The sequence below is a fragment of the Chiloscyllium punctatum genome, chromosome 49 (assembly GCF_047496795.1).
Source record: "Chiloscyllium punctatum isolate Juve2018m chromosome 49, sChiPun1.3, whole genome shotgun sequence".
Classification (NCBI taxonomy): domain Eukaryota; kingdom Metazoa; phylum Chordata; class Chondrichthyes; order Orectolobiformes; family Hemiscylliidae; genus Chiloscyllium; species Chiloscyllium punctatum.
The window spans coordinates 1327585-1339910 of NC_092787.1; positions in this window are offsets into that span (position 1 = coordinate 1327585).

Consider the following 12326-nt stretch of genomic DNA (forward strand, 5'->3'; position numbering starts at 1 on the left):
ATCAGAGGGACTGAAACAGAGGGGCTGAAACAGAGGGCGAGAAAAAAAGGGGCTGAAACAGAGGGGCTGAAACAGAGTGGCTGAAACAGACGGGCTGAAACAGAGAGCCTGAAACAGAGGGGCTGAAACAGAGGGCGAAAATCAGAGGCTCTGAAACAGAGGGCAAGAAACAGAGGGTGAGAAACAGAGGGCGAGAAACAGAGGGGATGAAACAGAGTGGCTGAAACAGAGGGGCTGAAATAGAGGGGCTGAAACAGATGGGCTGAATCAGAGGGGCTGAAACAGAGGGGCTGAAACAGAGGGTGAGAAACAGAGAGGCTGAAACAGAGGCGAGAAACAGAGGGGCTGAAACAGAGGGCAAGAAACAGAGGGGCCGAAACACAGGGCGAGAAATAGAGGGGCTGAAACAGAGGGGCTGGAACAGAGGGCGAGAAACAGGGGGCTGAAAAGAGGGGCTGAAACAGACTGGCTGAAACAGAGAGCCTGAAAAAGAGGGCGAGAAACAGAGGGGCTGAAACAGAGGGCGAAAAACAGAGGGGCTGAAACAGAGGGCGAGAAACAGAGGGGCCGAAACAGAGGGCGAGAAACAGAGAGGATGAAACAGAGGGGCTGAAACAAAGGGGCTGAAATAGAGGGGCTGAAACAGAGTGGCTGAATCAGAGGGGCTGAAACAGAGGGCGAGATACAGAGGGGCTGAAACAGAGGGCGAGAAACAGAGGGGCTGAAACAGAGGGGCTGATTCAGAGGGGCTGAAACAGAGGGGCTGAAACAGAGGGGCTGAAACAGAGGGCGAGAAACAGAGGGGCTGAATCAGAGGGGCTGAAACAGAGGGCGAGAAACAGAGGGGCTGAAACAGAGAGCGAGAAACAGAGGGAGCTGAAACAGAGGGGCTGAAACAGAGGGTGAGAAACAGAGGGGCTGAAACAGAGGGCGAGAAACAGAGGGGCTGAAACAGAGGGTGAGAAACAGAGGGGCCGAAACAGAGGGCGAGAAACAGAGAGGATGAAACAGAGGGGCTGAAACAAAGGGGCTGAAATAGAGGGGCTGAAACAGAGTGGCTGAATCAGAGGGGCTGAAACAGAGGGCGAGATACAGAGGGGCTGAAACAGAGGGCGAGAAACAGAGGGGCTGAAACAGAGGGCGAGAAACAGAGGGGCCGAAACAGAGGGCGAGAAACAGAGAGGATGAAACAGAGGGGCTGAAACAAAGGGGCTGAAATAGAGGGGCTGAAACAGAGTGGCTGAATCAGAGGGGCTGAAACAGAGGGCGAGATACAGAGGGGCTGAAACAGAGGGCGAGAAACAGAGGGGCTGAAACAGAGGGGCTGATTCAGAGGGGCTGAAACAGAGGGGCTGAAACAGAGGGGCTGAAACAGAGAGGCTGAAACAGAGGGCGAGAAACAGAGGGGCAGAAACAGAGGGCAAGAAACAGAGGGGCTGAAACAGAGGGCGAGAAACAGAGGGGCTGAAACAGAGGGGCTGAAACAGAGGGGCTGAAACAGAGGGGCTGAAACAGAGGGCGAGAAACAGAGGAGCTGAAACAGAGGGCGAGAAACAGAGGGGCTGAAACAGAGGGGCTGAAACAGAGGGCGAAAAACAGAGGGGCTGAAACAGAGGGTGAGAAACCGAGGGGCTGAAACAGAGGGCGAGAAACAGAGGGGCTGAATCAGAGGGGCTGAAACAGAGGGCGAGAAACAGAGGGGCTGAAACAGAGAGCGAGAAACAGAGGGAGCTGAAACAGAGGGGCTGAAACAGAGGGTGAGAAACAGAGGGGCTGAAACAGAGGGCGAGAAACAGAGGGGCTGAAACAGAGGGTGAGAAACAGAGGGGCTTAATCAGAGGGGCTGAAACAGAGGGCGAGAAACAGAGGGGCTGAAACAGAGGGCGAGAAACAGAGGGGCAGAAACAGAGGGCGAGAAACAGAGGAGCTGAAACAGAGGGGCCGAAACAGAGAGCGCGAAACAGAGAGGCTGAAACAGATGGCGAGAAACAGAGGGACTGAAACAGAGGTCGAGAAACAGTGGGGCTGAAACAGAGGGCAAGAAACACAGGGACTGAAACAGAGTGGCTGAAACAGAAGGGCTGAAACAGAGGGGCTGAAACAGAGGGCGAGAAACAGAGGGGCTGAATCAGAGGGGCTGAATCAGAAGGGCTGAAACAGAGGGGCTGAATCAGAGGGCATGAAACAGAAGGCGAGATACAGAGGGGCTGAAACAGAGGGCGAGAAACGAAGGGGCAGAAACAGAGGGCGAGAAACAGAGGGGCTGAAACAGAGCGCGAGAAACAGAGGGGCTGAAACAGAGGGCGAGAAACAGAGGGGCTTAAACAGAGGGGCTGAAACAGAGGGGCTGAAACAGAGGGCGAGAAACAGAGGGGCAGAAACTGAGGGCGAGAAACAGAGGGGCTGAAACAGAGGGGCTGAAACAGAGGGGCTGAATCAGAGGGGCTGAAACAGAGGTGCTGAAACAGAGGGCGAGAAACAAAGGGGCTGAAACAGCGAGCGAGAAACAGAGGGCGAGAAACAGAGGGGCTGAAACAGAGGGGCTGAAACAGACGGGCTGAAACAGAGAGCCTGAAACAGAGGGCGAGAAACAGAGGGGCTGAAACAGAGGGCGATAAACAGAGGGGCTGAAACAGAGGGCGAGAAACAGAGGGGCTGAAACAGAGGGGCAGAAACAGAGGGGCTGAAACAGAGGGGCTGAAACAGAGGGCGAGAAACAGAGGGGCTGAAACAGAGGGGCTGAAACAGAGGGCGAGAAACAAAGGGGCTGAAACAGCGGGCGAGAAACAGAGGGCGAGAAACAGAGGGGCTGAAACAGAGTGGCTGAAACAGAGAGCCTGAAACAGAGGGCGAGAAACAGAGGGGCTGAAACAGAGGGCGAAAAACAGAGGGGCTGAAACAGAGGGCGAGAAACAGAGGGTGAGAAACAGAGGGCGAGAAACAGAGTGGATGAAACAGAGGGGCTGAAACAAAGGGGCTGAAATAGAGGGGCTGAAACAGAGGGGCTGAATCAGAGGGGCTGAAACAGAGTGGCTGAATCAGAGGGGCTGAAACAGAGGGCGAGAAACAGAGGGGCCGAAACAGAGGGCGAGAAACAGAGGGGCTGAAACAGAGGGGCTGAAACAGAGGGGCTGAAACAGAGGGCGAGAAACAGAGAGACTGAAACAGAGGGCGAGAATCAGAGGGGCTGAAACAGAGGGCAAGAAACAGAGGGGCTGAAACAGAGGGCGAGAAACAAAGGGGCTGAATCAGAGGGGCTGAAACAGAGGGGCTGAAACAGAGGGGCTGAAACAGAGGGCGAGAAACAGAGGGGCTGAAACAGAGGGCGAGAAACAGAGGGGCTGAAACAGAGGGCGAGAAACAGAGGGCGAGAAACAGAGGGACTGAAACAGAGGGGCTGAAACAGAGGGGCTGAAACAGAGGGCGAGAAACAGTGGGGCTGAAACAGAGGGCGAGAAACAGAGGGGCTGAAACAGAGGGCGAGAAACAGAGGGGCTGAAACAGAGGGGCTGTAACAGTGTGGCTGAAACAGAGGGGCTGAAACAGAGGGTGACAAATAGAGGGGCTGAAAAACAGGGCGAGAAACAGAGGGGCTGAAACAGAGGGCGAGAAACAGAGGGGCTGAAACAGAGGGGCTGTAACAGTGGGGCTGAAACAGAGGGGCTGAAACAGAGGGTGAGAAATAGAGGGGCTGAAACACAGGGCGAGAAACAGAGGGGCTGAAACAGAGGGTGAGAAACAGAGTGGCTGAAACAGAGGGCGAAAAACAGAGGGGCTGAAACAGAGGGTGAGAAACCGAGGGGCTGAAACAGAGGGCGAGAAACAGAGGGGCTGAATCAGAGGGGCTGAAACAGAGGGCGAGAAACAGAGGGGCTGAAACAGAGGGCGAAAAACAGAGGGGCTGAAACGGAGGGTGAGAAACCGAGGGGCTGAAACAGAGGGCGAGAAACAGAGGGGCTGAATCAGAGGGGCTGAAACAGAGGGCGAGAAACAGAGGGGCTGAAACAGAGAGCGAGAAACAGAGGGAGCTGAAACAGAGGGGCTGAAACAGAGGGTGAGAAACAGAGGGGCTGAAACAGAGGGCGAGAAACAGAGGGGCTGAAACAGAGGGTGAGAAACAGAGGGGCTTAATCAGAGGGGCTGAAACAGAGGGCGAGAAACAGAGGGGCTGAAACAGAGGGCGAGAAACAGAGGGGCAGAAACAGAGGGCGAGAAACAGAGGAGCTGAAACAGAGGGGCCGAAACAGAGAGCGCGAAACAGAGAGGCTGAAACAGATGGCGAGAAACAGAGGGACTGAAACAGAGGTCGAGAAACAGTGGGGCTGAAACAGAGGGCAAGAAACACAGGGACTGAAACAGAGTGGCTGAAACAGAAGGGCTGAAACAGAGGGGCTGAAACAGAGGGCGAGAAACAGAGGGGCTGAATCAGAGGGGCTGAATCAGAAGGGCTGAAACAGAGGGGCTGAATCAGAGGGCATGAAACAGAAGGCGAGATACAGAGGGGCTGAAACAGAGGGCGAGAAACGAAGGGGCAGAAACAGAGGGCGAGAAACAGAGGGGCTGAAACAGAGCGCGAGAAACAGAGGGGCTGAAACAGAGGGCGAGAAACAGAGGGGCTTAAACAGAGGGGCTGAAACAGAGGGGCTGAAACAGAGGGCGAGAAACAGAGGGGCAGAAACTGAGGGCGAGAAACAGAGGGGCTGAAACAGAGGGGCTGAAACAGAGGGGCTGAATCAGAGGGGCTGAAACAGAGGTGCTGAAACAGAGGGCGAGAAACAAAGGGGCTGAAACAGCGAGCGAGAAACAGAGGGCGAGAAACAGAGGGGCTGAAACAGAGGGGCTGAAACAGACGGGCTGAAACAGAGAGCCTGAAACAGAGGGCGAGAAACAGAGGGGCTGAAACAGAGGGGCTGATTCAGAGGGGCTGAAACAGAGGGGCTGAAACAGAGGGGCTGAAACAGAGAGGCTGAAACAGAGGGCGAGAAACAGAGGGGCAGAAACAGAGGGCAAGAAACAGAGGGGCTGAAACAGAGGGCGAGAAACAGAGGGGCTGAAACAGAGGGGCTGAAACAGAGGGGCTGAAACAGAGGGGCTGAAACAGAGGGCGAGAAACAGAGGAGCTGAAACAGAGGGCGAGAAACAGAGGGGCTGAAACAGAGGGGCTGAAACAGAGGGCGAAAAACAGAGGGGCTGAAACAGAGGGTGAGAAACCGAGGGGCTGAAACAGAGGGCGAGAAACAGAGGGGCTGAATCAGAGGGGCTGAAACAGAGGGCGAGAAACAGAGGGGCTGAAACAGAGAGCGAGAAACAGAGGGAGCTGAAACAGAGGGGCTGAAACAGAGGGTGAGAAACAGAGGGGCTGAAACAGAGGGCGAGAAACAGAGGGGCTGAAACAGAGGGTGAGAAACAGAGGGGCTTAATCAGAGGGGCTGAAACAGAGGGCGAGAAACAGAGGGGCTGAAACAGAGGGCGAGAAACAGAGGGGCTGAAACAGAGGGTGAGAAACCGAGGGGCTGAAACAGAGGGCGAGAAACAGAGGGGCTGAATCAGAGGGGCTGAAACAGAGGGCGAGAAACAGAGGGGCTGAAACAGAGGGCGAAAAACAGAGGGGCTGAAACGGAGGGTGAGAAACCGAGGGGCTGAAACAGAGGGCGAGAAACAGAGGGGCTGAATCAGAGGGGCTGAAACAGAGGGCGAGAAACAGAGGGGCTGAAACAGAGGGCGAAAAACAGAGGGGCTGAAACAGAGGGTGAGAAACCGAGGGGCTGAAACAGAGGGCGAGAAACAGAGGGGCTGAATCAGAGGGGCTGAAACAGAGGGCGAGAAACAGAGGGGCTGAAACAGAGGGCGAAAAACAGAGGGGCTGAAACGGAGGGTGAGAAACCGAGGGGCTGAAACAGAGGGCGAGAAACAGAGGGGCTGAATCAGAGGGGCTGAAACAGAGGGCGAGAAACAGAGGGGCTGAAACAGAGAGCGAGAAACAGAGGGAGCTGAAACAGAGGGGCTGAAACAGAGGGTGAGAAACAGAGGGGCTGAAACAGAGGGCGAGAAACAGAGGGGCTGAAACAGAGGGTGAGAAACAGAGGGGCTTAATCAGAGGGGCTGAAACAGAGGGCGAGAAACAGAGGGGCTGAAACAGAGGGCGAGAAACAGAGGGGCAGAAACAGAGGGCGAGAAACAGAGGAGCTGAAACAGAGGGGCCGAAACAGAGAGCGCGAAACAGAGAGGCTGAAACAGATGGCGAGAAACAGAGGGACTGAAACAGAGGTCGAGAAACAGTGGGGCTGAAACAGAGGGCAAGAAACACAGGGACTGAAACAGAGTGGCTGAAACAGAAGGGCTGAAACAGAGGGGCTGAAACAGAGGGCGAGAAACAGAGGGGCTGAATCAGAGGGGCTGAATCAGAAGGGCTGAAACAGAGGGGCTGAATCAGAGGGCATGAAACAGAAGGCGAGATACAGAGGGGCTGAAACAGAGGGCGAGAAACTAAGGGGCAGAAACAGAGGGCGAGAAACAGAGGGGCTGAAACAGAGCGCGAGAAACAGAGGGGCTGAAACAGAGGGCGAGAAACAGAGGGGCTTAAACAGAGGGGCTGAAACAGAGGGGCTGAAACAGAGGGCGAGAAACAGAGGGGCAGAAACTGAGGGCGAGAAACAGAGGGGCTGAAACAGAGGGGCTGAAACAGAGGGGCTGAATCAGAGGGGCTGAAACAGAGGTGCTGAAACAGAGGGCGAGAAACAAAGGGGCTGAAACAGCGAGCGAGAAACAGAGGGCGAGAAACAGAGGGGCTGAAACAGAGGGGCTGAAACAGACGGGCTGAAACAGAGAGCCTGAAACAGAGGGCGAGAAACAGAGGGGCTGAAACAGAGGGCGATAAACAGAGGGGCTGAAACAGAGGGCGAGAAACAGAGGGGCTGAAACAGAGGGGCAGAAACAGAGGGGCTGAAACAGAGGGGCTGAAACAGAGGGCGAGAAACAGAGGGGCTGAAACAGAGGGGCTGAAACAGAGGGCGAGAAACAAAGGGGCTGAAACAGCGGGCGAGAAACAGAGGGCGAGAAACAGAGGGGCTGAAACAGAGTGGCTGAAACAGAGAGCCTGAAACAGAGGGCGAGAAACAGAGGGGCTGAAACAGAGGGCGAAAAACAGAGGGGCTGAAACAGAGGGCGAGAAACAGAGGGTGAGAAACAGAGGGCGAGAAACAGAGTGGATGAAACAGAGGGGCTGAAACAAAGGGGCTGAAATAGAGGGGCTGAAACAGAGGGGCTGAATCAGAGGGGCTGAAACAGAGTGGCTGAATCAGAGGGGCTGAAACAGAGGGCGAGAAACAGAGGGGCCGAAACAGAGGGCGAGAAACAGAGGGGCTGAAACAGAGGGGCTGAAACAGAGGGGCTGAAACAGAGGGCGAGAAACAGAGAGACTGAAACAGAGGGCGAGAATCAGAGGGGCTGAAACAGAGGGCAAGAAACAGAGGGGCTGAAACAGAGGGCGAGAAACAAAGGGGCTGAATCAGAGGGGCTGAAACAGAGGGGCTGAAACAGAGGGGCTGAAACAGAGGGCGAGAAACAGAGGGGCTGAAACAGAGGGCGAGAAACAGAGGGGCTGAAACAGAGGGCGAGAAACAGAGGGCGAGAAACAGAGGGACTGAAACAGAGGGGCTGAAACAGAGGGGCTGAAACAGAGGGCGAGAAACAGTGGGGCTGAAACAGAGGGCGAGAAACAGAGGGGCTGAAACAGAGGGCGAGAAACAGAGGGGCTGAAACAGAGGGGCTGTAACAGTGTGGCTGAAACAGAGGGGCTGAAACAGAGGGTGACAAATAGAGGGGCTGAAAAACAGGGCGAGAAACAGAGGGGCTGAAACAGAGGGCGAGAAACAGAGGGGCTGAAACAGAGGGGCTGTAACAGTGGGGCTGAAACAGAGGGGCTGAAACAGAGGGTGAGAAATAGAGGGGCTGAAACACAGGGCGAGAAACAGAGGGGCTGAAACAGAGGGTGAGAAACAGAGTGGCTGAAACAGAGGGCGAAAAACAGAGGGGCTGAAACAGAGGGTGAGAAACCGAGGGGCTGAAACAGAGGGCGAGAAACAGAGGGGCTGAAACAGAGGGCGAAAAACAGAGGGGCTGAAACGGAGGGTGAGAAACCGAGGGGCTGAAACAGAGGGCGAGAAACAGAGGGGCTGAATCAGAGGGGCTGAAACAGAGGGCGAGAAACAGAGGGGCTGAAACAGAGAGCGAGAAACAGAGGGAGCTGAAACAGAGGGGCTGAAACAGAGGGTGAGAAACAGAGGGGCTGAAACAGAGGGCGAGAAACAGAGGGGCTGAAACAGAGGGTGAGAAACAGAGGGGCTTAATCAGAGGGGCTGAAACAGAGGGCGAGAAACAGAGGGGCTGAAACAGAGGGCGAGAAACAGAGGGGCAGAAACAGAGGGCGAGAAACAGAGGAGCTGAAACAGAGGGGCCGAAACAGAGAGCGCGAAACAGAGAGGCTGAAACAGATGGCGAGAAACAGAGGGACTGAAACAGAGGTCGAGAAACAGTGGGGCTGAAACAGAGGGCAAGAAACACAGGGACTGAAACAGAGTGGCTGAAACAGAAGGGCTGAAACAGAGGGGCTGAAACAGAGGGCGAGAAACAGAGGGGCTGAATCAGAGGGGCTGAATCAGAAGGGCTGAAACAGAGGGGCTGAATCAGAGGGCATGAAACAGAAGGCGAGATACAGAGGGGCTGAAACAGAGGGCGAGAAACTAAGGGGCAGAAACAGAGGGCGAGAAACAGAGGGGCTGAAACAGAGCGCGAGAAACAGAGGGGCTGAAACAGAGGGCGAGAAACAGAGGGGCTTAAACAGAGGGGCTGAAACAGAGGGGCTGAAACAGAGGGCGAGAAACAGAGGGGCTGAAACAGAGAGCGAGAAACAGAGGGAGCTGAAACAGAGGGGCTGAAACAGAGGGTGAGAAACAGAGGGGCTGAAACAGAGGGCGAGAAACAGAGGGGCTGAAACAGAGGGTGAGAAACAGAGGGGCTTAATCAGAGGGGCTGAAACAGAGGGCGAGAAACAGAGGGGCTGAAACAGAGGGCGAGAAACAGAGGGGCAGAAACAGAGGGCGAGAAACAGAGGAGCTGAAACAGAGGGGCCGAAACAGAGAGCGCGAAACAGAGAGGCTGAAACAGATGGCGAGAAACAGAGGGACTGAAACAGAGGTCGAGAAACAGTGGGGCTGAAACAGAGGGCAAGAAACACAGGGACTGAAACAGAGTGGCTGAAACAGAAGGGCTGAAACAGAGGGGCTGAAACAGAGGGCGAGAAACAGAGGGGCTGAATCAGAGGGGCTGAATCAGAAGGGCTGAAACAGAGGGGCTGAATCAGAGGGCATGAAACAGAAGGCGAGATACAGAGGGGCTGAAACAGAGGGCGAGAAACGAAGGGGCAGAAACAGAGGGCGAGAAACAGAGGGGCTGAAACAGAGCGCGAGAAACAGAGGGGCTGAAACAGAGGGCGAGAAACAGAGGGGCTTAAACAGAGGGGCTGAAACAGAGGGGCTGAAACAGAGGGCGAGAAACAGAGGGGCAGAAACTGAGGGCGAGAAACAGAGGGGCTGAAACAGAGGGGCTGAAACAGAGGGGCTGAATCAGAGGGGCTGAAACAGAGGTGCTGAAACAGAGGGCGAGAAACAAAGGGGCTGAAACAGCGAGCGAGAAACAGAGGGCGAGAAACAGAGGGGCTGAAACAGAGGGGCTGAAACAGACGGGCTGAAACAGAGAGCCTGAAACAGAGGGCGAGAAACAGAGGGGCTGAAACAGAGGGCGATAAACAGAGGGGCTGAAACAGAGGGCGAGAAACAGAGGGGCTGAAACAGAGGGGCAGAAACAGAGGGGCTGAAACAGAGGGGCTGAAACAGAGGGCGAGAAACAGAGGGGCTGAAACAGAGGGGCTGAAACAGAGGGCGAGAAACAAAGGGGCTGAAACAGCGGGCGAGAAACAGAGGGCGAGAAACAGAGGGGCTGAAACAGAGTGGCTGAAACAGAGAGCCTGAAACAGAGGGCGAGAAACAGAGGGGCTGAAACAGAGGGCGAAAAACAGAGGGGCTGAAACAGAGGGCGAGAAACAGAGGGTGAGAAACAGAGGGCGAGAAACAGAGTGGATGAAACAGAGGGGCTGAAACAAAGGGGCTGAAATAGAGGGGCTGAAACAGAGGGGCTGAATCAGAGGGGCTGAAACAGAGTGGCTGAATCAGAGGGGCTGAAACAGAGGGCGAGAAACAGAGGGGCCGAAACAGAGGGCGAGAAACAGAGGGGCTGAAACAGAGGGGCTGAAACAGAGGGGCTGAAACAGAGGGCGAGAAACAGAGAGACTGAAACAGAGGGCGAGAATCAGAGGGGCTGAAACAGAGGGCAAGAAACAGAGGGGCTGAAACAGAGGGCGAGAAACAAAGGGGCTGAATCAGAGGGGCTGAAACAGAGGGGCTGAAACAGAGGGGCTGAAACAGAGGGCGAGAAACAGAGGGGCTGAAACAGAGGGCGAGAAACAGAGGGGCTGAAACAGAGGGCGAGAAACAGAGGGCGAGAAACAGAGGGACTGAAACAGAGGGGCTGAAACAGAGGGGCTGAAACAGAGGGCGAGAAACAGTGGGGCTGAAACAGAGGGCGAGAAACAGAGGGGCTGAAACAGAGGGCGAGAAACAGAGGGGCTGAAACAGAGGGGCTGTAACAGTGTGGCTGAAACAGAGGGGCTGAAACAGAGGGTGACAAATAGAGGGGCTGAAAAACAGGGCGAGAAACAGAGGGGCTGAAACAGAGGGCGAGAAACAGAGGGGCTGAAACAGAGGGGCTGTAACAGTGGGGCTGAAACAGAGGGGCTGAAACAGAGGGTGAGAAATAGAGGGGCTGAAACACAGGGCGAGAAACAGAGGGGCTGAAACAGAGGGTGAGAAACAGAGTGGCTGAAACAGAGGGCGAAAAACAGAGGGGCTGAAACAGAGGGTGAGAAACCGAGGGGCTGAAACAGAGGGCGAGAAACAGAGGGGCTGAATCAGAGGGGCTGAAACAGAGGGCGAGAAACAGAGGGGCTGAAACAGAGGGCGAAAAACAGAGGGGCTGAAACGGAGGGTGAGAAACCGAGGGGCTGAAACAGAGGGCGAGAAACAGAGGGGCTGAATCAGAGGGGCTGAAACAGAGGGCGAGAAACAGAGGGGCTGAAACAGAGAGCGAGAAACAGAGGGAGCTGAAACAGAGGGGCTGAAACAGAGGGTGAGAAACAGAGGGGCTGAAACAGAGGGCGAGAAACAGAGGGGCTGAAACAGAGGGTGAGAAACAGAGGGGCTTAATCAGAGGGGCTGAAACAGAGGGCGAGAAACAGAGGGCGAGAAACAGAGGGGCAGAAACAGAGGGCGAGAAACAGAGGAGCTGAAACAGAGGGGCCGAAACAGAGAGCGCGAAACAGAGAGGCTGAAACAGATGGCGAGAAACAGAGGGACTGAAACAGAGGTCGAGAAACAGTGGGGCTGAAACAGAGGGCAAGAAACACAGGGACTGAAACAGAGTGGCTGAAACAGAAGGGCTGAAACAGAGGGGCTGAAACAGAGGGCGAGAAACAGAGGGGCTGAATCAGAGGGGCTGAATCAGAAGGGCTGAAACAGAGGGGCTGAATCAGAGGGCATGAAACAGAAGGCGAGATACAGAGGGGCTGAAACAGAGGGCGAGAAACGAAGGGGCAGAAACAGAGGGCGAGAAACAGAGGGGCTGAAACAGAGCGCGAGAAACAGAGGGGCTGAAACAGAGGGCGAGAAACAGAGGGGCTTAAACAGAGGGGCTGAAACAGAGGGGCTGAAACAGAGGGCGAGAAACAGAGGGGCAGAAACTGAGGGCGAGAAACAGAGGGGCTGAAACAGAGGGGCTGAAACAGAGGGGCTGAATCAGAGGGGCTGAAACAGAGGTGCTGAAACAGAGGGCGAGAAACAAAGGGGCTGAAACAGCGAGCGAGAAACAGAGGGCGAGAAACAGAGGGGCTGAAACAGAGGGGCTGAAACAGACGGGCTGAAACAGAGAGCCTGAAACAGAGGGCGAGAAACAGAGGGGCTGAAACAGAGGGCGATAAACAGAGGGGCTGAAACAGAGGGCGAGAAACAGAGGGGCTGAAACAGAGGGGCAGAAACAGAGGGGCTGAAACAGAGGGGCTGAAACAGAGGGCGAGAAACAGAGGGGCTGAAACAGAGGGGCTGAAACAGAGGGCGAGAAACAAAGGGGCTGAAACAGCGGGCGAGAAACAGAGGGCGAGAAACAGAGGGGCTGAAACAGAGTGGCTGAAACAGAGAGCCTGAAACAGAGGGCGAGAA